This window comes from Camelus bactrianus, chromosome 1 (genome assembly GCF_048773025.1).
Source record: "Camelus bactrianus isolate YW-2024 breed Bactrian camel chromosome 1, ASM4877302v1, whole genome shotgun sequence".
Lineage (NCBI taxonomy): Eukaryota > Metazoa > Chordata > Mammalia > Artiodactyla > Camelidae > Camelus > Camelus bactrianus.
This window is the reverse complement of record NC_133539.1, coordinates 68,248,947-68,274,202: the sequence shown is the minus strand read 5'-3', so window position 1 is coordinate 68,274,202 and position 25,256 is coordinate 68,248,947. Positions and strand designations below refer to the sequence as shown.

Below are 25,256 nucleotides of genomic sequence, written 5' to 3'. Positions count from 1 at the left end.
GCCCTTTATGCAGATGTCCCTGGCTCCACATATGAAGCGCGAGGCTTTTTATAATTACAGGTGCTCCTTAGACTGGGCTTTAGTGGGTCTAGAGTAGGTATTCATAGAGTAGTATAGGGCATAAAATATGAACAGGAAGGAAAAATGTGATAAATGTTTTAAAATATAATAAAAATGAAAATATAATAGATGAGGTATAGGAAAAGTGCTAGGGGTATTCAGAAAAGGGAAGATATTTCTGGCTGGAGAGGTGGAGATGTAGAAAGACTTTACAGAAAAAGAAAACTCTGATTTGAACTTGGGCAGTTGAGATGATATATGGATATACTGAATGATCACCTAGGGTTGAATGATCAAAATAGAATGTCTCCATCTCTGTCTGTGCAGAGAGCTGACTCCTGGATTCTGTTCTATGTTGGCCATGACAAAGCGTCAGAAGCAATCCTCTCTTGCTATTTCTAAACTGCAACACATTTGAAAGTCAACTCAACAATCACTGATAATAAATTCTGGGTGATAATCTGGTACCTATGTATGTGGAAACCACCCATAAATTGCAAAATTGGAAATAAATGTTATATATTTGTGTTATGGTAGATTATGGTTACGTATCATCCACAGCTTACAAGGTATAACTATGTACCTAACAGATTATCAATAAAATGTCCATTGAATGAATTAAAAGTTGGTCACTTAATTGGATCTGGAGATACACATGGTGAAACAAGTGGTACCTGCCTGACTCAGAACTAGTGTGCAAGAAAACTTAGTTGTTGACAGCTTGTCATGACGATAGGCTCTTTCAGAGGCTGGGATTGCTGAGTCACGGGGACTCACGCACAGGCGGGCAGGAGGAGGTTAACTGAGGACAGCTATAGTTGCAGAAGGCGTGCCTCCACTTGAGAAGGTAAACAGAGAGGAAGCCTTTGGCTTTACGTTGTTCTAGAAAGAAAAAAATAATACTGTAGCAGAGACAGGATGATGTGAGAACCAAGAAAGTATCAGATTGCACATGCTTGTAAATACTAAGCATTATTAACAGTTACAGCACTTTGACATTATAATATTTGGAACACAACAACTGAAGTCCCTAAAAGCCAAACTTGGCTTTACCATCGTTTTTAGGATTATAGAAGGTTAGATTTGAAAGGGGCCTTAGAGAGTTCTTAATCCAAACTCATTTCTTCTAATTTTAGAGCAAACAGTTCCTCTGGAGCCCAGGAAGCAAGTTGCCCAAGGCAGGATAGTAAGTTGTTCTAAATAAAGAAAGATACAACATGTTCTTTTGGTGTTTTTCAAAAAGAAACACTTAAGTATTTTCTTGGGTTTTCTATTTGCCGAGACTAAATAGCTATTGATACTTAAACCACTCAGTTGCTATACCAAACGCACGCAAAGCAATGTTAACACAGCTGGTAAAAAGAGAAGAAATGGCATGATGTTTCTACCATCTTCTGGACCTGCCTCAAATCCTAGGACAAATGATGAATCTGTCACTTAACGATCACCTAATGATGCTTACTACAATTGAGGTATTTTCAAAACTCCAAAAGGCCTTGAAGAGCTCACAGTACAGCAAGGGCATTAGAATTTTACAACTATTATTACTACTAATAATAACATAATATGATATATAAAGTATTAAAGACCTGAAGAGACTTAGGGACTTGAAGGAGGGTTAGAATACCAGTGGTTTTAAGTATCAGGGAGGTCTTCATAGAGAAGGTGTCACCTGAACCAGCTTTGAAGGACTCTAGGATTTGTCCCCACAGACAGTTTTGGTAGGCTGCCAGAGGAGGATTTCCCGGTTAGCAAAGAAACTGAGGTGATGTTACTGAAGGTAAGTCTGTGTGCCAGAAGCACCATGAGGCTGAACAAACCGAAACGTCGGAGTTTGGAGCAGAGAAAGGATTACTGCAGGGCTGAGCAAGGAGGATGGGGTGGCTCATGCCCAGGAAAACCCCGACCTCCTGGGGGGGGGGGGCGGGGGTTCAGCAAAGCATATTTAAAGGCCAGGGGAGGGAGGGGGTTGCAGGGTACGGATCCGCTCGTGCACAGTTCTCTGATTGGTTGATGTTGAGGTAACAGGGCTGTCAACACTATCAACCCCCAGGCGCCAGAAGGTCTGAGGGCCACATGCTCTCTGATCATCAAGTAGTTAATTTCTTCCCTTTGGTGGGTTTTAGCATCTGAAAAACTCAGGAAATATACTTGAGGTACTATTATCTGGGTACTTCAGAGAGGAGCTGCAGCAAAGGATATGGGGGAGGGGTCTGACCCTGGAAGGTCCCACAAGTCCTGCTTGGTTACAGTGACAAAATATGAAGCAGGTTTGCTAGAACAGAAAGCAGGAAAGGGAACAGTGAGAGAAAACGCTGGAAAGGAAGGCTTAGGGACAGTATTACATATATGTTATGATTTGCTTCCTGGCTTAGGTATTCTCATGATGCCAGAAAACATTTATTTTTAAAATCTGTAATAATCAGCTCATTCAAAAAATCTTGAAAAAGACAAAGATGTTTTTAAAAAAATTTTTTATTATTTAAAAACTGGCTCTATTTCCTTCCAATTTTTTTTTGACAGAGCTACTTTGATTTTTTTTAACATTGTTTTAATCATAATTGTTTTTCTCAATAATAAGCCTTACTTGAATGATGGACCTTGCGAGAGAAATTTCTTGTGTCTAATGAGAACATTGGTCTCAAAAGAGATAAAAAAAAAAAAAAGTCACAATGAAAGGGATACAAGGGAAACTCTGATCCAGACACAGCAGTGAGAGGGCACCAACCTTCCAACCAAACTTCCATGCCGTTTCAGATGCTTCGTCCCATCTGTTCAGTCCCAGGTGTTCTTGACTGTGCTTCTCAGGAACCTCCTGATGAGGCAAGGTCTCTGCTGACGATTCAGAGCCATCTGCCGATCATTTAAACCATCCCTTCTCCATACCTGGGTTCTTAACTTTGGTTCCGTTCTTGGTCTATAGCGTATGTCTTAAACCAGTGTTTCTCAGCATGCATAGGAATTACCTGGGGATCTGGCTAAAATGCAGATTCTAATTCAGTAGGTCTGGGGTGGGCTGGAGATTCTGCATCCTAACAAGCTCCTAGATAATGCCGATGCTGCAGCGAGATCTTGGAGTATTTTCTTTCTCATACCTAAGACGTCTTTCTGTTCACACAAGTAAAATACATTCATCTGGTCAAAACCCTTCTCCCACAAATCTATATAAATCTCATTTTATTTATGTTTAACATTTTATTATGGCCAAAAAAGCTGAGGCTAACGCGGTTTTTATTCCTTGCTGGGTACTCTTTTTGCCACCCAGATGTTGACGGGATTCCTTGTTGTTTTGCTTTACTTCCGTGTTACAAACATTTCGCCCTGATATGTCTTTATTATTTTTTTGCTTTTGCCTTGAATACAGTGTGGACCTGTAACTTACACACTCAGGTAACCTCTGCAGCTCAGGAAAGTTTCCTCTACTTATGCCCTAGTCAGTGCTTCTGACCAAGGATTGTTTCTGATCAAGGTCTTGCTTTCTTCCTAAGGCATTACTTTCGGTAATTCTCAGGTCGGATCTCTGGCCCCTGATTTACATAGATCATTTTCCCTTTTATTTTAATCTCTTTAGGCTTTTCTCCATAATCTAGGAGAGATTCTCAAGTTTATCCTCTATCTCACTGACTAAGTTTTCCTGGGTCATTTCTGCCCCCAAATGGATGTTAATTCTGCTATTGTACTTTGAAAATTTCCTAAAATATTTTCCCATTTTCCCCATTTCCCAGTTATTCAGTTATTCTGTTGTCTTTTCATACTGGAATCTCTATTATTTATGCCCTTATTTCAAAAGGGACTGCCTTAAGATTTTAGAGAATGCCAGAAACTTCTTTCCCATTTTCTTCTGGATAAAGTCAGGGGCCAGGACAGATCACGGGCTTCTCTGCTGCACCCTAACGCCTCTCCCTATTCCTTTCTGTGAATTGTGTTCCCTCTCTACGTTGGTTCAGATTTTGCTAGATTTATTGCCTCTTCCCTCCTAAGCTCTTTTCTTATTCTGCCCCACTCTACGCTCAGTCCATAATGAACTACTTTTAATTCCCTGATCCTACCGTGATAACACAGTTCTCAGTCTTTGCTCGTGCTCTGTCTCTTGCCTGGGGCACGACTCCTTGTCCTGTACTTCTTCACCTAACTAGTGCCTGCTCTTCTTTTGGGTCACATCTTACCAGTTGTTTCTTTCAACAAATCTCTGCCTTCCTCCTCCCCAGGACCTAGGTGCCTCTTCTATGGGCTCCTATGCCCCTGACTCATCCTTATCTTAACACAAATCATCCTCTGTAGTAATTGTGTGTGTGTGTGTGTGTGTGTGTGTGTGTATGTTTATACCCCCAACTAGCCTCTAGCAAACCCTTTAGCTATGTCTTATTCCCTGTTGTATCCCTAATGTTTAGTCAAGTGCCTGCCTTGTAGTAGGTATTTGAAACTATTTGTGAAAAAATACAAGAATAATTAGAAGTTCCTCCCCAATGCAGAACATGCATAGCAGTTTAAAATACAATGAAGGAAAAAAAAAAAAAAGCCTGCTCTCTCTTCTGAGTGAGATGGTCCACACTCTGTCTATAGAGTCTGTATCTACTTTAGCTTTAAACTGAGCACCCAAACCCCACACCTCGTGGCCTTGCTCTGGCCTTCTGACACAGCCTGCACTCTGTCTATGGAGTATGTATCTCTCCGAAAAAATCTACCTTTACTCAAAACAAAACAAAACAAAACAATGACTTTCTTCTTTGTGTAAAGGAGTTATATATGGCTTATTAGACTCTGTTCTTTTAGAGTAGAATCCATGACTCATTCCAGTAAAGGTCATGTGCAGGGGCTTCCACGTTAATATGTACCCAAGAAGTCCTGTGCTTTACAATAACCAAAAAAATCAACTGTCCAAACTGGGCCACTTTTGAGAGTGAAAAGCAGTGGTATTAATTATTTCCCTGAGACAATAGCATGAAGTTGGGATTGTCTAGGGCTGGTGGGACATATGATTATCTTACTCAGCTAGCAACACCCATTTGCCACATCATTAATAGTTGTTTTGTAGACTTTGATTTAAGATAAAAGGTGCTGGGTCAGGGAGAGCCTCTGCCCTCATACTCAGGCTCTAGAAGGACAGACTCAGTATAAAAGCTCATCCTCTAATAATCAAACTGTCAGCAGTGAGTTAGTAACAGGGTCAGATAAACTGCCCAGGATTCTTGAGTCTCTTTTTTCTCTACCTCAGTGAATGCTATTTCCCTTTTGATTAAGGGGAGGAGTATGCAATAGGAGACATTGCAATTTAGATAATTTTTGAACTGTAATAATTAGTCATTAGAAAATAGAAGGAAACAAAATCAAATCTGTTTCTTTTACCACTGCCATGGTGATCAAGTATAATCCTCTAATTTTAATCAGAGGTAGGAATAAAATGTCAAAGCCATGTGCTTTAAAGAGTTTAATTGGAGACTCACCCATCATCCCAATGCAGCAACTGCTTTTTTTTTCTTTAAAGAAAAGCACTTGGAGTATTTAGACATCAGTTCAGTAATCCTCCATTTAAGAGCTTGATGCTCTAGAAAGTCTTCCTATCTACCATCTATTTGGAGAAACCAAGGCTCAATATATATTGCATTTGGGTCATTTTGTGGTTTAGTAGATCTATTATTATCAGTAGGCTGACAAACCCAGGATCAAATAGACCGTGAGAGAATACTGGAGGCTAACGTTGAGAACAGTGTTGAAAAAGTTCAGTGGTAGGAAAAGCATTGCTAGGAATCATGGAAACAAACAACAATAGTTTCATTTATTTGTATAGCGTTTATAGTTGGCAGTGTGCTTTTACATTTTTTATTATTAGCAGACTTGGAGCTAGAACCCAAGTCTCTTGACTCCTAGCTCAAGCATCCTCCCCGGGCTCAGTTATATGGTTGAGTGCTTCATTGGTGCACAGCATGGGGGCCTAAAAAAATGTGACCTGGCTTACTTGGAATTTGCACATGCCACCAAAAGCCATTTGCACTGCTTAGATTTCTGCTCAGGAAATCCTGAAGGGTTTCGGCTCTTTCCCTGTTTATTATTCCACGTGTCGTAAGCAAAAAGAAAGCTTAGCATAAACTAGCCTGCTGAAAGGATGCTAGATCTTATAGTCAGAGCCTTCTCAGTACCTTCAGGTATCTGAGCCTCAAGTCACACAGATGCAGCCACCTGGGAGATCTGGAACTAGGGAGGACCAGGATCTAAAGGTGAGATATTAAGGTAGTATGGTGTTCCATGAGTCAACCTGACAAATGAAATAATACCATGTATCTGACTGGGAAGTTGTGAGGTTCAAATGGATGGTGAAAACACCAGGCCTTTGGTTTAAAAAAAAAAAAAAATCATTTTAGGGATGCAAAATGAGTTGCTGACCTACTGTTCTCTATGGATATCTTTTTATTTTTATTTTGGTAGAATTGCACTAATATAATAAACTCAAAGTGCCTTTGAGTTTTTCTGGTAACCATACAATGGAGCTCCACCTAATGATAGTGTTAGTGATGAAAATGAAAGCGTAAAGTGAAAATTTTTGCTTGAAATTATCCGTGAAAAATTCTTAGGAAGATGCCATGTTGGAGCCCAACCCAGCCTGTTTTTCCTTCAGCTTTGGGACTGAAAAATGCTCTTGTTTATTGGTTGAGCCCCAGAAGCAGCAGCTGGCTTTTAACTGGGGACCGCGCATAATAAAAATGGGTATCTTTAAACAAAATCATAGAGGTGAGAGAGCTGATAACACAGGCAGGCAGAGACTGGGAGACCCCATGTGAGACAGCAGGTTCACATCTCGCATCTCCTGCTCACAAGAACCCAGGTGCAGAGGACCACTAGTAGCATTTATGTTGTTACCTTCATCCTCTCTGCTCTCAGGCTAAATCTGTGAATGCTAAATGCATCAATGATGGGACTACTCTGTAATGTAACGAACCTGATCTCATGGAAGGGGACAAATGGAAGGGAACTTTTTAGGGCAGAACTGGCCAGACTTGACAACTCATTGAAGAGACATACTGGGGGGAGAGAGAGGTCAAAGATGACCCTGTGAGATCTCAGCCAAGCAATCTCACCAACCCTTTCCCTTGGAATTACTATGATGTATTATCTTTGTGTTAGCATGGAGAACAAGCACTATGTCTCTTTTTCTTAACACTAATCCAAGGCCTAGAATAGTTAGCAAGTGTATAGTACATACTTATTAGCATAAAAAAGTGATATAAACTGTGTCCGTTTGTGTTTGAGTCTCTGTGAAACTTTTCATTGGTAGTGGACCCAAGACAGATTAGAGCTCCATCCATCAACATCTATACTCCTGCAGACCAGCTCCTTGTCAGACCCAGCTGCCTGACCTCTGACGTTTCCTTGGCTTCCAGGCGTGGTGGCAGCTCTATGTTCTGTGCTTGCCAGCAGACTGGACAAGGCGCTGAGTTGGGATGGGCCAGGATGCATTCGGATACTCCAACCCTGCACTCTGGTAAAATGCAAACAATGATTACAGCATTCTGGCTGAAAACTGGGCTGCAAAGTGGGTAAAACTGTGCAAAAATTCATGGGCAGGTACAAACCATCAGTAGTCCAGGTTGGCTTGATTCCTCTCAATCAATACAGAAAGCTCGTGACACCATTTTCCCCTCAAGTAAAGACCTAGTATTCACAACAGGGAGAAAATACTCATCTAGGAAGTCTGAATATGTATTCTTTTTTACATGAAGATCATTTTATTTTCCCATTGTACAATGAGGTGTGAAGAACAGAGAGTAAACAAACCTTTTGTCAACTGCTTCATTATCTTCAATGCTGCAGTTACTAAAAGCCTACGACTCTTTTAACCACATCAAGTTTTCATCCCTCTACAAAAGGCTGATGCTCACCTGACCCAGCCAGAGGTCTTGCTTGTGTCCCAAGCAGGTACAACAGGCTTGAGAGAAAAAACTAAGCTCAGCTATAGAGCAACCTACATCAAATATTGGAACTGTCACTTGTGCTTAACTTTTCCTAGAAAATGATAACCTCGGGTATTTTTAAAAAGCATTAATTTGATATAAAGATGCAAAGTAACCGTTGCTTTCTGTGTCTCCTATAGCAGAACTATATCCTTAGATTTTATAAAACTGACATATGCTAAATGCGAGAAGGCCTAGAACTGTGCATTCAGGGCAACTTGTAACAAATGACAAATATTAATTCTCTCCTAACTGCCCAGAGTCATGGTCTAAAGTAACATGACCAATCTTGCAGAGAGAGAGCATTAACTGTGTTGCTTTTCTAGCCAAGATGAAGGACTCACTCACTCACTCCCTCACTGGATAACATTTGGTTGTAAGTCCCAGGTGTTGCCGTGGCTGCTGGGGAGGAGAAATAAAGACCATGTGGAGTCCACCGTGAAGGGCCGTACGTTTGAGAGGAGCGGATCTCTGAAACACACTTCTGAAAAATTACAATGCAAGGAGACAATCAAGTGCATGCCTTTTTCAGAAGCTAGAGGAATTGTTTTCATAACAATGGAGGAGACTGGGAGGGAATGAGCCACAGGGAGGTGATTCCTGGAAGCGATATTGGCGGCACAAGTCAACTCTGCATTGGTGGAGGTGAGCCTGGGAAAGTATTTCAAGAAGAGGAAACTAAATTAGAAAAAGCCCAAAGGCAGGAAGTGAAGGAAGCTGTGTGTGTGTGTGTGTGTGTGTGTGTGTGTGTGTGTGTGTGTGTGTGTTGTGAGTGTGTGGTGGTGGTGATGGTGGAGGGTTGGAGGTGCAGTCTATAGTTGGAAAAGCTGATCATAAAACCAGGGAGGGGCAGCTAAGGTGTTTGGCCTTAATGTGGTTGATATCGTGGAACCTTTATATGTTTCAGAGTATTAAGAGTGGGGCGTGCTATGCTTTTGGAAGATGAATTTGGTCAACAGGCTGAAAGTTGTATCAAACCGAAGAACCGGGGGAGTGTTGGAGAACATTAAGTCTATGAGCCTAATCGAATGGATAAAGACACAGCCCAGAGAGGAGGTGACTTGCCATGAGCTTGTACAGCAACTTTAGGACAAGGGAAGGACTCCCAACCTGCTTCTCCTTTGCCTCCCCACGCCCTCCCTGCCTCTCCTTCCAGGTGGCCAGACTCCACTGACTCCTCCTCTCTCTTCCCAAGGGTCTGCTTCCATCCAGGTCTCATCTCTTAAGGACGTTATCTGACTTTACTTAAGTGCCCAGTCATACACCTTCTGCATCTTTCTCTGCCTTTCACCAGGAAGAAGAAGACCAAGAAGAATAAGAAGGGGGAAAAAAAAACAACCCACAACAGCGAATGCCTACAGTGGTGAAGGCAGGCAGTCTGTTAAAGATTCAGAGGCAAATTATACCCTCAGTGCAGTAGCTGAGAAGTAGCAGAGTAGGGACAGGGTGCAGGGAGTGGGGATTCAGAGTGAAGGGAGTGCTCTGTAGGGGCAATGCATCCATCAGAGGTGGTGGTAGGCATAAAAAGTCCTCTCGGAGGAGGTGATATTGAAGGGGAGTCTGAAGAAGCTGGGTAAGGGTTGCCAGGTGTATGGAGAAGAAAGAGGTCTCCCCAGAGAAAGAAGAACCTGTATAAAGGCAGATAAGCAGGGACAATTAGGGTGTCTGGGAAACCACGAGTCCTTCAACTGTCTGGAGGGCTGAGGACTGGCAGACCTGAGGCTGAAGGGCTACGCGCACCACACTAAGAAGTCTGGCCTGATGGATTTTGAGCTGGCAAGAGGCCACATCAGGTTGGTATTTACCTTCTATCTTCAATGCCCCCGTTCTTATTATTTCTCCAGCAGCCTCTTCATAGCTTTCCCTCTGGGTCAGCTGTGGCAGATTATGAGTTCTGCACGTTGGAATGTTCAGACTGAGACCAGATGGTCACTCAGCAGCGGGGGAGCGAAGAGCCAGGCTGTCTGGGCTCAGAGGTGGGGGTCTCGGCTTACCCATGGAATAGCTCTGTGTTCAGAGCAGGCCATGTAACCTCCCTGGGCTTTACTTTCCTCTTGGGCAAAATAGAGAAAATAATGCCAACCTCAGAAGGGTTTTGTGAGGGTTAAATGAAATGCGGATGAAAAATCCTTGCAATGTTGTCGGTCACGTGTAAGCAAAGAGGAAGAACTGACATGAACTTACACAGAGGCCTCTGGGTAAGAGCCTGTCATGGATGCAAGGAAACTGTGGGACCACAGGCTCGCCTTGTTCAGTCTTGCGTGCCATCACTGGACCAAAGAGATGACACCTGTAGGCTATTACGCCACATGTATTCAATCCTCCAGTCACATGCCCTCTGCCCCACCCAAAATTCTGTTTCTTTCAGTCTGTGAATTGGTAAACCTGTATTTTTCTAGCATTGAGTCTGCACGTTTATACAGCCTTCCTTTCCTTCCCAAGTCCCTGCACGCAGCAGGTTTTAATAGGGTTGTTGAGAAAAGTGAGAATACAAAAGAAACCAGTACAGCAAATGCGAATGAGGCTTTTGATTTGGGTTTGCACTGATGACAAAACCGCATGTGGTTCGCCAAGCATCCAATTTACGACTTCGCCTCTTATGCTCCTGGTGAGTGGCCTCATGAGTGGAAATGATCTTTTGTGATTAACTTTATATAATGCTTGTGCTAACACCATGCCCACCTGAGCAATTCATAAATATTTCAGGAGGAGAGACACAGTGATCTTCCTCAACACACTCATACAACAGTTTCAACATAATTAGGAGCATTTCTGGATCTAACACAGCACTCTTACAATGTGTATGATGAAGGAAATGAATGACTCTAATTATACCTTATTAAATCTTATTAATCCTCATTAGAACCCTATTATTCTGTATAAGTGGGTTACTGGGGAAGAAAAAAAAAAAGCAATGTTGGTCAAGTCCCGTTATATCCGATGGGGACTGAGTGAATTCATTCTTACTTTGTGTGATATCAGGATTTTTTCCTATTAAAGAGCAGACTCAGAATGTGGGTTTGCTGAAATGCTGAGGACAGAGTAAGTGAATTGTGGTGTAATAGAATTTGATCTTTTTAAAGCCCCAGAACAGAATCTCTTTAGGAGCTGATATTTCCCATTTCCAGCTGTATTAGTCGCACAGAGAAAAATATTTCATTATTGCATGGAATAGATACTCTTGGCTTTATCTCTCTGCTATTTTCATATTTTTGTCTGAGTAGATGAGACATTGAGAACAAGAGAGACTGAGTAATTTGGATCCAGGAGCGTGTGAATGAAATCAAAGACCTTGCAACAAAGAAATGCCTGATAAATGGTTAAGGGCAAAAATAAGTGTTTCTGCATGTTTCTTTAACTCATGGTCAAAGAAATCCCACCAAATGCCTAAAGAACCAAGTTTTGGAGGTTTCATGAATTGGTAATTCAGAGTGTAGTCTCAACATTCATTAATGGGAATTAGGAGATAAGAGTCTCCTTGTTAGGTGGAAAAAAATCATGAGATTAGTCAGGTGACCTGATGGGAGGAGGTGGGTTCAGGTGCTTGCTCTGTTGCTTATTTTGTGTTGGGCAAGTCATTTTCCCCGAGTTTTTTCCTCAAATGTAAACGGAGGGCTACAATTTGTCCTAACAAGATCTAATGAACCAGTGAGAAAGTGCTTTTGTGATGCACTGAGGTGAAGAATGATAGTTTAGACATCAGTAGGACAGAAATACAAGGAAATGGAGTCCCCAGCCTTTGGAATGCCTTCCAGGCAATGGCTGCTGCACCTTATAACCCCTTGACATAGTAAACGGTGGATCTCCTGGTTGCTCACATTTACAAATGTCCGAGGGAAAAAAATCCGAATCAGACCTTCCATGAACAGGCTTGCCTTTATTCAAACCAGTTCACCCAGTTTGCAGATTTTTTTTTTTTTTTTGAAGTTATAAGCAGAGTAAGCTTTCTGGGCTTCCGGAAAGGTCGGTGAGGTAAACGTTAAACTCAAGGGGTTCGTTTATTTGAGCACCGGACAGAGGAAGTTGCCTTGAAGCAACTGACCGGCATGGCTATTCAGGACTCCCTGGCAGTACGAACTTTCCAGAAACTGACTCCGTCCGGCGCCAAGGGAAGTTCAGAAACTCTTCCCAGGGTGGTCCGCGTTGCCCGCTGACGCTAGCTTGACTCACTGCTTGGTGGGAAGGAGGGAGTCAGGACCCTGCCTGGCGGCGGGAACACAGCTGGGAGGCTGAGCGTCCGGGTCCCGCGCCTGGATCTGTGGCGTGCATGACCTTGTACAAGTCATTTCTCTTCCGAGAGCTTCAGTTTTCCCATGTGTGAAGTGGACAGGTTGGAAGTTGGTCTTGGCCAGGTCTGACATCAAGTACGTTCGAGGCTTGCTGGGAATCAGGGGCGGGGCTCCCCAGCAAGATCTCGGAAGGGGATTCCATGGCAGGAGCTCGTCTGCTCGCCCTAATCTTCCGCCCTAACAGTGGATGCAGGTTCCCCCGTTTCTTCCGCAGCCCCTCGCCCTGGCCGCTTCCTCCTTCTGCGTCTCCTTCCTCTTCCTCCAGTACAGGCAAAGCCTCCACGCCTCCCTTTCCCTTCCTCCCTGGCGAGTTCCCCGCGTACCCGCGTCTCCTCCTCTTCCTCCCAGGAAATCAACTGCCTTCGGTGCGCCCACCTTGGGGCAGGGGCGAGGCCACGGCCCGGGCCGGGCGCCCCCTCCCCTGGCGGCGAGCGCGGCGGCCCCGCGGGCATCCGCCTTCCCATACCTTACATGGACAAATGCGTGCAGGCAAAGTCAGGAATTCAGGCCCCTGACGTCAGCCTCCAGCTCTCAGGGCACCGCACGGGAGACCGAGGGGAGGGGGTGGGGACGGTGGGGAGGAAGGAGGGGGAAAGGCACCAACCAGCAGCCACTCCAGCCCTGCCGAAGTTTCACTTTTTGTCTGTGGGTTCGCTCCCGGGCCCTGCGCGAGCTTTCCCGGGATAAGTAGCTTTAGCGAGCGGGGGAGAGCCGGCCGCTGCAAGGTAAGGGCTGGCTGCGCGGCTCAGGGCGCGGGGCTCGGGGCGCGGTGCGGGGCGCAGGGCCGGGCCTGGCCGGGGCTGGGGACAATGGGAGGGGGAGTGCCCGGGCACCTCCTCCTGCGCCGCTGCCTCCGCCTCCAGCCGCCGCCGCTGCCGCCGCTGCCCCGGCCGCCTCCTCCCCGAGGTATTGTTGCAAATTCTCCTTCCTTCCCCTCACCCTCCGCCCGCGGGCGCCTCGGGAACCCCCGGCCCTCCCCGGGCGCGAGCGCCTCCGGGGAGGCAGGAGCGCGGGGTGCGGGGCGCCGAGTGCGCGCTCGGCTCGGGCCGCAGGGCCCGCGGTGCGGAAGTGCCGGCCGCGGCGCGATCACGGGGTGCACGCATGGGGGAGGGGGACCCCGAATTTTTCGGGAAGCATCAACTAGGGGCCGGGCGGCGTTGTAACTCTTCCCTGCGCGCCCCCTGCCCCTGCTTTTCTGGGCTCCCAGGGGGCGGGGCCACACCCAGCCGCGTAGAGCTTTCGCGGAATCCCAGTTGTCACAGAGGAAGGGGCCTAGGAACCTAGCCCTCAAGTTCCCCCATTTTCCAGTTGGGGCAACTGAGGTCCAGAGAGAAGAGCCTCCCCCGAAGTCACTCACTAGTGGCCGAGCCGTAATTAAAATAGATGGCTTCCGACTCCTAGTTCCTTTCCTCCAAGCATTTCTGAGCACCCTCAGTATGCCGGGCGCAGTGCTGGGTTGTGAGGTCAGAGAGACGGTCAGGGCCCAGACCCTGCCTTCAGGGAGCGTTCAGTCTACCGAGGAGCCAAACCTGACCCCAGATAGAAAGTGCTAAGTGCTGGGGAAAACGCATGGATAAAGTTTTAAGGGGCTCAGGGAAAGGAGCTTGATTTCCTGGTCCCTGAGGAGGGATCAGAGGCTTTTGCAGGAGAGGGGCGTTTCCTGAAGCCAGCCAGCTGGGAGCCAGGCCCTTTGCTGGAGGGGGAACTGCAGAGCAAGGAAGACTAGATAAAGGTGGAGAATGGAGGTGAAACTGTTTCTGTACTGGGGACATGGGAGGGGGGCGTGGGGTACATGAGATGAGATACAGTGGAACTGTGCCTGAGCACTTGGACAGAGGAATGTTTTGGGGACTTTGGGGTCCTGGGGAGCTGAAAGATCTCTGGTTTCCCTTCCCAGGGATCCACCGCCTTCTCTCCCTCAAGACAGAATGCAAAAATTTGGGTTCATGTTTGAGCTTCTTTTCGAGTACCAGACTTAACTTTGCATCCAGTCCCCTCTCTTTCCACCTCCTCCCCCTTTTTCTAAATTGCTTGCTTCCTAATAAAACTCTTTCTCACTAAGGTGTTAGTGACTTAATGGCTTACATCCCCCTGCTCCACTGCATTTTAAGAATGTCTTTATGTGGAAGGAGGGAAAACAGCTAACATCCTCCCCTCTCCCTATCCTCACCCTCCCTGCTTTTACACGTAGGGAAACAAAATTAATGTCTCAGAGAAGGTGGGTGCTGGTTCTAAGGCCTGCCGTGAATACTGGTGGATGGTGGGAGGCTGCAACTCCAATAGGGTTCTCTCTACACCATGACAGGCCTTCTTTCAGGGTCCCTGCCTGCACCAGGCTCAGTTAAAAGAAGTATATCTTGCATTTAATCTGGGCAGGACCCCAACCCCAACAGCCAGGCTTTTACAGTTTAGAATGTGGACTCTAGATGGGAGATGATTAGTTGGGGTTAGCTGTCTGAATGGTAGGGGTACAGGCCTGGGGCCTTCTGGTCAGGCAGCCCCACAGAGTTCTCCTTGTAAGCAGTGGTGGGTGGGCCTAGAGCTGGCTTTGAGGATTGGCAGAGGCAGGAGAAACTGAGCTTTTGGACTGGTTACTATGGTTGGGACTGAGTAGGACCCTTCTTGGAGTGACATATTCCAGTGGTCATTGCTCTAGGGGAGGTGGACAGTCAGTTTCAGGCAGTGCTTGGTGGGAGAGGAAACTTCGTTACGAAGGTCCTTAAAAATGCCAGGCGTGGATATGACATGAAGTCTTTGTTTGAGGGTTTTGAGCAGGCCAGGACATGAGTGAGGTGGGGGGAACTGGCACTGGGAAGCCTTCTGCTGTGGGTTTCAGTGAGAGAGGCAATAATTTCAGTAAGAGCACCTAAGAGTATTGTCAATGGGTGTTTGCCTATGTACTCCACGTATGTTAATGACTGAGTATCTATTATGTGCCATTGGCAAATATGAACATTTTACGGCAGGTTCCTGCATTTTATTGAGACAAATTAATTGTAATTCATCAGCAAATTTTCACATTTTAATATCACCGAAATTGGGTTGTTTGGTAATCACAGTTGTGTCATGGTTGAGCAGTTTTTCATTCTAACTTGATAATGGTATACCTTACAGTTGATAGTTTAGGATTGATAAAATTTGTTAATCATACCCTTTATGAATGTACAGTGCTTTGCACTTTATAAAAGCTTCTCATCTGATATTCCATTTGGATCTCAAAAATCCCCTGAGAATTGGGCCTGGTGACCCTGTCATCTCATCTTAACTCTTGTGCGAGGTCACACAGCTAATTAGAGATGTGCTCAAAATTATGGAACTCTGGCTCTAGGTGTTAACATGTGACATCACTCTGCTGGGGGAACTAGCGCAGGTTGATTGGGAACCACGAAGATTCGATTTGATTTCACAACTATGGCTGAAGATGCTGGAATGATGATGGGTTTAGGCCAAGGGCAAGAGTGTAACTCATGAGGCCTGGGAAGCCCCCAGAGCCCAGAGATTTGCTGCATTAAATAGAAAATGGGCAGGGAGATAGAAGCCAGGTACCATAGGAAAACCAGAGGCCGGAGCACACTACTATATTCCACACAGAAAGGAGTGGAACAGCGCATGAAGCACATGAGTTCTGAAGCCAGTCTGCTGTGGACCAGGAACTGGCTGGCCCTGGGGGTACAAAGATGAGGAGGACTCGGTCCCTGTTCTTGAGGAGCACGTGGGTCTGTGTGTGTGTCTGTGTGCTGTTCTAGGCATGTGTTTTGGCTGCACTGAGGAGGGTTAACTTCTGGGAAGCTTCCAGAGGGAGGAGTGTCCTTAGAGAGTCTTTAGGGCTGAATAGGAGTCGCCCAAGTGGAAGAAGGTCAAGTCAGAGAAGAACCTGCCAGGCACATGCAGGCACGTGTAGGGAAGAAGGGTGGTTGTTGAGGCTGGCTTTTGAATGGCCAGTGTGCAGTGGTGGTGGGAAACAGAGAAAAGGGAGATTTAAATAGATTTAAGTAGATTCAAATTTATCTTGCTGGCTCTAGGGGACATTAAAGGGATCTCTCGAGATTTGCATGAAAACCAGGCTGAGCAAGGGCTCTGGAACCATCAGTGGGATCAGGTACTGGGATGATAATGCAGGACAAAGAGCAACTCATTTAGTAACTGGTTGAGTGAAGCTGAGACTTTGACCCTGGGCAGTAATTAGGTGTCCTAGCTCAGCGATTGCACTGGTGGGTGGGGATTTTTCCTGGAATGTGGCATTGGAAGGCTGCCCCTAGCTGGAAGAGACCGAGCTGAGGAAGGGGGAGGTACGTTGTGTTGCATGGGGGGAGCTCCCATCTGGGTGGATATCCGTGGGCTTGAAGGTATGTGTGAGGCAGAGATGGGGAAGGGAAGAAGGAATGGAAGCGTGCTGTGGGAGTCCACTCTAGATGGCTTGTATGCCAGGAGGAAATGGCAGTATGTTCCTAATGCAAGTCACAGAAATGAGAAAGGACACTGGTGTATGGATGAGGACCTCACCTCTCCTGACTTTCTACAAATAGAGTGGGTGAGTGGCCGGGGGGTTAATGGGATTCATGCTTGGAAGCAGGTAAACCACAGAACTGAGGCTAGAAAATATTTATCTTTCTTTCCTTCTTTCTTAATAATAATAATAATAATAATAATTTTGACACCATGCACTTATATAATTCTCTTACTGATTCATTCAAGTAGGTTTTGTGATTATCAGTCTCATTTTGCAGATGAGAAAATGAGTTTCGTTAAATAAGGTTGCACACCTATTAAATGAAATGGCTGAGTTTCGAACCTTTGCCTGATCTGTAGTCTATCGCTCTTTTCTGGGCTCACAGAATGAAAAGTGCAAATCAACACTGTCTTTCAGTGTTCTTCCTTGGAATTTAATTCAGTGCACCTTGACTGGGTCCCAGCGGGATCATAGTCAAGTCAAGGGTTTACATGGGCGAGCAGGCTTCTCAGTTCCTTACTGCTGTTGCCCTGACCCCTTCTCTCTTGAGATGCTACCATTCCCTCTACCCTTTGGGTGTCTTCTGTCTGCATAGGTAACTGGAGAGAACAGAGCTTTTCTAGCAAAATTCTGCCCCGTTGCCCCAGCATTGCCACCTCCCCAGTCTACTGGAGTGATAAGGATTTGATGTACCCCATATAGAGGCAGTTGAGGGAAGTGATGGAGGGTCTAGATCTCAGTCATTGCCCTTGATCTATGGCTCCTGGGACAAAATTCTCTGGAGTTGAGCCCAGTAGCTCCTGTTGGGTTCTGCTCATCCCTTGGTCAGGCAGACCCCTTCCTCTAAGAAGGCTTTCTGGTTCAGGACTCTGAGGGATCAACTCAGGTCCTTCCTGTGACTACCCACCTCAGGTGGGTCATTGGCATTTCCATGACTCACAGATAAAACGTTGTCAGTGAAAGGAGACAGACCCTAGGAATGGCACCCAGCAAAGCAAATAAGGCCTTGGCTTTCTCTTCTTTGAATCTCTCTCTTCTCTGATGTCCTGAAGGTGTTCAGTGAGTGCCAGTTAAATGAACGTGCAAGGTCTACTGCTGCAGTTGTAAGCTCAGATCACCACTTAACCATATATATTTGCTAGACTTTGTCTGTCCCCCACTTAAGCTTCACGAGGATGGCAAGGATACCTACTTTGTTAATGGCCACATTCCCAGGACCTGGAGGAGTGCCTGGCACATGATAGGCATTCTGGAAATATTTGTTAGGTGAAGAAAGGGACTGACTTAGTTTACTGCAACCGCAAGATAGTGATGATGGGGGAGAGAAACTTTTTACTGACCCAGAAACTTCGGCCTGTGGGGTCCCAGGACTGGATTGAGACCCTCCTATGCTGTGTAGCTGCCACAGGTGGTGCTGGGCAGTCCCACCCTCAGAGTCTAGCGTAGGCGACAGGAGTGTAGACTGAGTGTGTAAGCTAGCTATGCCAAGAGTAACTGTAGTTGAAACTACTTTCCCCTTTCCCTCACAGCCTGGTGGTCGTGTTGTCCTTGAACATTCCTCTGCTTTCTTGTCCATGCCTTTGCTTATGCTGTTTTCTCTACCTGGAGCTCCAAACATCTCTGCCTGTGGTATACCTATGACTTTTTTTTGAGTTCAAGGCCAAAACACATGTTGTGCCATGAAAGCAATCTCAGGCTTCTGGCCCTCTTCTAACCCACATACGAGTGTGTGATCACACATGCCTCAGGCTCTTGTATTCAGCTCAGCACATCATTTTAGGTCCTGAGTGATTACCACATGCTGGACAGAAATGCTGGAAACTCATCTTTCAAGGACAGCTAAGGCTGTGTCTTCAAGGATCTTCATTCCAGCATTGGAGAGAGACTGAAATAGAACATGGGAAAGCTCTACTAGAGTGGTGAACAAAGAGCTAACGGGAGCACCTAAGAAAGGAGTGACTAACCAACCACCTGGAAGGATAGGCAGAAATGCTTATGGAGAAGACATTGGGTTGGGTTTTGAAGAGTGAGTAGGAGTTCGTATATATGGTGGACAGAAGTAGAAGAGCTTTCTAGGCAGAGAGACCTTCATATATGCACAGGCCTGAGGCTCAAGAGTGTTTAGTGGGGCTGTTTGGGAATCACTGAGAAAGATGGGGCTGGCAGGGATTAGATGGTCAGGGGCTGGCAGGAGGAGCTAGGGATGATGGCAGTGGTGGTGGGAGTTGGGGCAGGAGGGCTTTGGTTACTTTTTGAGCAAAGGAGGGTGTCGTTGGATCTGTGTTTCACAGAACTCCAGTGGCAGAGTGATAGCAGGTCAAGGCCAGAGGCAGGGACCCGGCTTAGGAGGCTGCTGAAGTGTTCCAGGGCAGGAAATACTGGGCCTGTACCGCGTCAGCAGAGTAGAGAGGGAAAAAGTTGTTTGCTGTTAGAATCTTATCAAGCAGCTTAGTTCCTATTCTTGTCCTTCTAAATGTTTGCCAGTTTTTCAGCCTAGACTGGAAAAACTGTTTTAGGGACCCCAAAGCTTGTAGGCAGTAGAAGCAGCAGCTGGCAGCCAGTTCATGCCTCTGAAGTGTGGGCTGGGACCTTGGTGACCAGAGATACCCGATCCCTCCTTGTGCTGGTGGGGAAACCGAGGCCCCAGGGAACGGACCGAAGTGCTCAGTCACACCCTTGTCAGCTGAGCTGGAGTTGGGCGTGGCCCTTACTCCCTTTCCTGCCCTCTTTTAAGGGTGTTTTTGATTCAGTTTCTGCTGAGCCTAGCCTGCGCATTCCTTCCCCACCCCACCGCCACCCCACCCCCTCCCCGGGGGGCTTTGCTTGGGAGAATTTGGGAGGGGATGGAACTTGGAGATCACTGTTACTGGGCTTGAACCTTGTGCTTTGCACTTTGCAACAAAATGATTAAGAAGGTTCAGTGCGAGTGAGCATGTGGTTAGGGGTCTTATAGCCATTTATACCTGTCGCATGTTTGCAAGAACCAAGCTTCTGACTCGATGACTTCAAGGTTTCTTGTCTGTGACAGCCCCCACCCCCATTTCCCTTTCTGTTTACTTATCTGTGCTTGCCTACATGCTTGCAGGCTGCCAGTGTTAGATCATGGGGTAGATCCTGCTGTTTTTCTTTTCCGTCTTAAACCTGCCCTTCACAACCCGTCTCACAGGACCCTTTAGCATTTCACAGCCTTCACAGCACGTTTTTACAGTCGTTTTTATTACTTAGCTCCCAACTGCCATCCAAGAGATGGGTCGGCAGGATCGTCCTTGTCTCGCAGAGTGTGGGACAGAGTTCCCGTGGGGTGCTCAGCCTGAAGTGGCGGAGTGAGAATCAGATTCCCGGCTCCAACGTGCCTGCCCTGCCCCTTCCTTCTCTTCTGCAGGTGAGCAGGAGATAACTGATGGGAAAGTCCTTAGCAAGCCCTCTACGCAGGTGAGAAACTGTTCTTACTGCATGGTGTGCTAATTAGTAGCATTAGCTGCCTGTGTCTGGGACTTCAGGGTGAAGACCCTAGGGCGTTGAGGGTCTGGATGTCAGATGTTATCATTTCAGCAGTACCATCACCAGCTTGGTTTTTGGTGTAAGAAAACAGACCTGGGATTGAGTCACCCACTAGCCCTGTGATCTGAAGCAATCCAGAATATTCCTGAGTCTCAGTTTACCTTCATATAGAGATCATATGCTCTAGCCCCATGTGTTTGTGAGAACCAGACATTTCCATGAGGATGCTTTGTAAAGGGTCATCAGGTGTGTCACGTGGCTGTGTGGTGGGTCTGTGTGGCCAATTCAAGGTGCCTAGCACGTTGTCTGGACCACAGGCATGGCACCGTGTCCTACTGGAAAAAATTGCGTGATGTAGACCCAGGCAGCCCCAAGTTCAAGTCTTAGCTCTGCTGCTTAATGGAGGGTGCTCCCTGGGGTGGTCAGGGCGATTGATTTCCCGACTTCCTCATTGTTAGACATCTGATTCACGAGGGCACCATTGTTGAGAATAGTCACTCTGCCAAGTGGGCTGAGTGCCGCAGATGTTTGCAGGCATTTCCAGGCAGTGCAGAGAGGTGGGCTGTCACCAGTGAATGGCTGTGCAGTGTCCCTCCTTCCGTTGTGACTGCCCCCCTCTCCCGGGTTTTGTTTGTGTGTGTTTGTGTTTTGCTTCTACTGCAGTGACGGCTTCTGTCCTGGCCTCACATGACAGCCCCCTGAAGTTCACATGGGAAGCTGATGTGGAGGGGTGGGTCCAGGCCTTCCTCAGAAACTTGAATGGGGACCTTTCCTGGGGCAGGTCAGCAGGAGGATCAGGAAAGGCCAGGGTTATTTCACTGACCTTTGAGAAGTGTGTGTTGGCCTCATTCCACCCCCAGGATAAGCACTTTTCCCACCATAGCAGTTGTCAGCACTCCTTAGTCACTCAGGCCACCAGCCAGCAGCTCAGCGGCTCACAGCAGACGGCTTCAAGAGGCAGAGGTACCTGCCCCACGCGGAGAAGATGGCCGTGGGTGGATGTAGTGCGAGTTCCCTGGCATTTTTAGGAAACTGCTTTTTGGGTGTTAAGGGAATTCTGCCCTTAATGTCAGCCTGTTTCCTTGTCTGTAAAAATGGCTGTGGCAACAGTTCTTGCTTCAGAGGTCGAGGAACCAGACTCGGATTTGCCCAGGACAGCCCTCCCTGGTTTATGCCTGTGTCCTGGTGTAGTATTAACAATGTCCCCTTTCCTTCTCAGAGGTGTTCTGAGTCCCCCTACTCATCAGTATTGCGGGACACCTCATGTGTAAGTAAAAGTGATACGCACAAGGCCAGGCCTGCAGGAGAATCAGCAAATATCCATTGTTTTTGTTTGAGGAGATGCTAAGTGCTCAAGAAATATCTGTTCAGTGGACTACTTTTATCAAGGTACAGTTTGAGGATGTCTAGCTTGTCAGCAGTTAGAGTTCATTAGGGCTGTTAATACCCTTTAGAATGTAAGATGGTGCCTCAGGAGCGGTACAGGCGGAGGACTTACGGAGTGTGTGAGTCCCCTGGAACGTGCGCACGAGCTTGATGCAAGGGCTGGGCCTTGGGTTACATACTGAAGGACAGAACGGCTTCGTCCAGGATGGGTATTTTAGCTGGGTTTTTAAATCTATTATTTTCCATTCAGTGGCCCATCTTTTTTTTTTTTTTTTTACTGAAGTACAGTCAGTTACAATGTGTCAATCTCTGGTACAGCACAATGTCCCAGTCATGCACATACATACATACATACATTCTTTTTCATATTGCCCATCTTGATAAAGATCTCAAACTGTAACTGTGGAAGCCCCGTGTGGTGCCAGGTACTGTGCCAAAAAGGTCACTAGACTAACCTGTATTTACTCTTCCTACTGAGTTTCCAAAGAAGATGATTCTTGTTTAGTTCCCAGGAAGAAAAAAAAATCTTAATTGGCACCTGAGCTTCTGTTTTGTTTGGTATGAAAAGGAATCATTTTCAGGAACTGCACTGGGGAGTTGCTACCCAGAGGGCGGGGTGTGTGCCCTGACTCATGGGAAAAGCAAACTCTGCAGTGACCTAGAGAATGAGCGGCACATTTTCTTAGAATGAGGTGAAAGGCGGGTCAGCTTTCCAGTAGTCTGGTCGTTTTCAACCGGGAGTTCTCTTCTTGGCTACACTAGCTTCACTTGTAGACTATGAGTGTTCTAGTAATGACAGTTGGACAGGCCCTAAGGCTACATCTGTCCACTGGTTTGATACATTTGTGTCTTCATTCACATGACACCAGGTGCTAGGTGTACCAGTGAATGACTGACTGAAACTCTAGTCTGGGTTTAGGGGATGGAAACATGACTGCTGTGTGATCTCTGCCTCCAGAGGTCATTTAAATAATCAAGAGAGTATGTAAAAGTATTTATGTGCCAAAAATGCCTGGTGACTCTAATTGAACAGTGACTAACTCCAGGGACCTGGGGGAAACTTTGCAGGTAAGAAGACTGTCATTTGATTGGACCCGGTAGGATGAGTGGGGATTTGTCTGGTGGGCTAGAGGAGAAGGGAGTAACTGAACAAAGGAAATAACATGAACAGGGACATGGAGGTGAGGAAGTGCTTGGGGCCTTGGAAAAATGGAGTCACTGGGGACAGACCGCAGACTAGAGAGGCTGTGGAGCTGAGGGAGCCAGGGGGGTTGGGGCTGAGATTGAGAAAGGTCTTGAATCCTGACTGAGGAGGTGAGACTGTGCTCTGAAAGGGGCATCAGCTAGGGAAGTGAGGTGGTTGGATCTGAGCCTTAGGAAAGTGCTGGGTGGATTGGAGGGGGTGGGGACTGGAGATGGTGAGATGTCCTGCAATCGTCCAGCCACAAAGTAAGTGGAAGCTGAATTTGAGCTGAGGAGATGGATAGGACGGACAGTTCACAGGTAGAATAGAGGTCACCCAATCTCCTCATTTAAACAAGAGGAAACCCAGGCCCTGAGAACACACAGTCCACAGCTCCAGGTCCAGCATATCCCGAGGTGATCCATCCTCTGCCCAGTGTCTTTAGAAGGGTGACAAGTGCTTAGTTGTTGAAATTGCTGTTTGACAAGAGGATAATCTCCGTTACTTTGTATCTTTTAAGAATTTCATGGAATCTCTTAATTCTGAGTGGAATTGGCCGAGAGTTATTGAATCTCTAATCATTGGAGATATTCAAGCAGTGGCTGGTGGGAATGTTATAGTGAAAATTCAGGCACTGGTCAAAGACTTGGTCTAGAATGTCTTTGAGGTCTTTTTACCCTCTTTTTTATCCCTTCCTTCCTCCCTTCCTCCCTCCCTCCCTCCCTCCCTCCCTTCCTATCCAACAGTCTTCCCTGAGATTCTTCTATCCATGTGGCTCCTCAGGGTCATTTTAGTCAAGTTGGACAAAAGTCAGAAAGAGTTAAAAATGAGTGATCAGGTGCTAAGAATGGTGGCTATAGCTCATGCAGAGTAGCGACGGTGCCAGTGAGTTAATACCGGGGAGATCTTTGTGGCCTAGGCCAGCCTGAATGATCCTGATCAACCATATAGTTATGGAATTCCATATATGTAGTTATGACGCTTTTAAACCAGTCACCATTTTTATAGTGCTTTACAGTTAGTCATGTGTTTTCCTACCAGTTACAGGTAAATCCTCACAAGAGCTCTGTGAGTAGTTATTATTCTCGTCCAGTTTTTACTGATCAGGAACATTGGGCTGAGATGAATGAAGTGACTTGCCCAGGGCCCAAGCTAGCTGGATGCTGAACCATGCCTTCAACTTGCGTTTTCTATTAGCACAGTTTCAAAGTCCTCCTAGTCCCAGCCTGTGCAGATTCCTGGGACAGGCTCTAGCTTTTGTTCATATTCATATCCTTAAATCCATTGTGGATCCTGATATGTGATGAGAATTTAACAAATGTTTGTTGAATGAACATACAAATGAATAATGTGAATGAGGTAATAAATGACAACTTGAGTTTTAAGAGAAGCTTTAGTAATAGAAAAGCCTAATTGAGCTCCTTTAAACATTAATCAAAAGACAATGAGAAAGAACTCATTTAGAATACATTTACTCAACTTCATTAAAAAAAAAACACACATCAAAAAAGACTCCCACCAAAACTCTTTTACCTGAATTCTGCTCTCTAATCTCTTAGGAGACCATAACCCTGATCAAGTGCATGTCCACTTCTTTGTATGTGTGCAGTGTTTCCTTCCACTTAGTATTATTATAAGAAAAGCTCTTTTTTTTTTTTTTTGCCTGGGCTTTAGATTTATCTTTTACATAACTAAGGAGTTGTTGAAATGGACAAATCCTGCTTTCCACATTACCTATGTGGGCACTTGGATAGTTTTCAGTTTTAAAAGAAATTAAATGCAATTAAGTATGTTAAACATGCAGCCTAAACATTAGTGGACAAATAGCTTTTACTTCCTACTAAATTATTTTCTGAGGACAATAATTTCTTTGGCACTTCCACTTTCCCTGACAGTGGTTACCATTTTATCCCTTGTGTTATGTGGTTATGTGACTGTGTATCTTATCTCCTCGGGGATGTAGTAGAAAATGCATATATGGCTGAGGAGTCAAGACAGTTTTGGGTTCAAATCATGGCACTGCTTCTTTTTTTTTTTAATTGAAGTATGGTTGATTTATAATGTTGCATTAGTTTCTGGTGTACAGCATAGTGATTCAGTTATACATATGTATTCTTTTTCATCATGGGTTATTACAAGCTATTGAATGTAGTTCCCTGTGCTATACAGTAGGATCTTGTTTTTTATTTATTTCATATATAGTAGTTAGTACCTGCAAATCCCAAACTCCTAATTCATCCCTCTCCCCTTCCCTTTTGGTAACCATAAGTTTGTTTTCTGTGTCTGTGAGTCTATTTCTGTTGTTTCTGTTTTATAAATAAGTTCACTTGTGCTATTTTTTTTAGATTCCACATATAAGTGATATCATATGATATTTATCTTTATCTGACTTCACTTAATATGATAATCTCTTGATCCATCCATATTGCTACAGGTGACAT

General features: G+C 45.7%; 1 protein-coding gene and 1 long non-coding RNA gene across 11 annotated transcripts in view; both read left to right on the top strand.

The window, feature by feature from the left end:
* Nucleotides 1-2,175: 2,175 nt before the first annotated feature.
* Nucleotides 2,176-10,971, top strand: LOC141577974 (uncharacterized). Its single transcript, XR_012507678.1, has 3 exons — nt 2,176-7,537; nt 8,388-8,651; nt 8,914-10,971. It is a non-coding gene; the product is annotated as an uncharacterized LOC141577974 (long non-coding RNA).
* Nucleotides 10,972-12,884: 1,913 nt separating this feature from the next.
* LPP (LIM domain containing preferred translocation partner in lipoma) overlaps nt 12,885-25,256 on the top strand; it is a 629,538-nt gene continuing 617,166 nt past the window's right edge. For 4 of the 10 annotated variants that reach the window (XM_074366117.1, XM_074366147.1, XM_074366073.1 and 1 more), the window contains exon 1: nt 12,885-13,020. The gene's annotated coding sequence lies outside the window, so the exon portion shown is untranslated. Of the gene's footprint in view, nt 13,021-13,043; nt 13,202-13,275; nt 16,585-16,672; nt 16,827-20,108; nt 20,128-25,256 lie in introns of those variants that run through there. The other 6 variants (XM_074366103.1, XM_074366125.1, XM_074366080.1 and 3 more) reach the window with 6 other exon arrangements.